Here is a 1038-nt window from a genome sequence, read left to right on the forward strand (position 1 = left end):
AAGGGAAGGCAAACATCCTCATCCTCTTCGTTCAGGCCATTCGGTAGATGAATTTTTTTTCCCTTTAAAAAAGTTACTATTAATTAAGTTTTTAAATTAGGTTAAAATTCTAAGAAGGGTAAAACTAAGATCCAGTAACAGGGGTCTATGGTTGACCGATATTGCACACCATCATTTAGCGATTGTAACTATTTTCCTAATAGGCAAACGATGATGAAGAAAAGGGAATTGCCGGATTGAACTCCTAAGACTTCAATCAAACAAAGAAAGGTAAAGCTTAGGCACTAAAACGAGGCGGGGATCATTGGTTCTTTTCTTCTTTCCTGTGCGCTGGACGGATACTAGCTCTTCAAATGGAAAAGGCCCTTCACGATTATTATAAAAATACAAATAAGAGATTTCACCCCTACGATAAAAGTACTAAATATTTACACATTCAAAAAAATAATGTTTAGTCAATAGTTATTCATAATAAGATTTCTACAAATTCAAGGTAACTAAACAATTAATTTTATGAATTATAACTCTATAGATTTAAAATCTCCGAACTCATATAATCAAACATGCCCTTAAATTAATGGTTTCTATTAACCAACTAACTGAATTTTCTTATTATCATTTTTGGATTCATAGGAGAATCAAATGCAAATGAATTTTTTTTTTTAAAGATTAAAATTGTCTTACACCAAACCTCAAGTGCCAGATGGAAATTATGCTCTTTTTATTTTTTTTTGTTCCAACCATTAATGCGTCAATTTGAGGAAAGTGTAGATGTATTCCCCTCCTCCCTCGGGCCTCGGCCAACGAAACCTCAACATATACAAAAGTAACAAAACTAAGTAACTAACAATCGCCAAAAAAAAATAACAATCCCCAAAAAAAACAAGTGTATTATATTTTAACGGTGGAGATGAGCTATAAGCAGGAATTACAAAAGTAAGGACATACGGGAGTACGAATATCTATGTGGGACCCATCTATCCATGATCATTTATGGACTCCCAAAACCACCATTCACCCGTCAATTCCCAAGTTTCA

This window comes from Hakea prostrata, chromosome 9 (genome assembly GCF_041222555.1).
Source record: "Hakea prostrata isolate BN-2017 chromosome 9, UWA_Hpros_2, whole genome shotgun sequence".
Classification (NCBI taxonomy): domain Eukaryota; kingdom Viridiplantae; phylum Streptophyta; class Magnoliopsida; order Proteales; family Proteaceae; genus Hakea; species Hakea prostrata.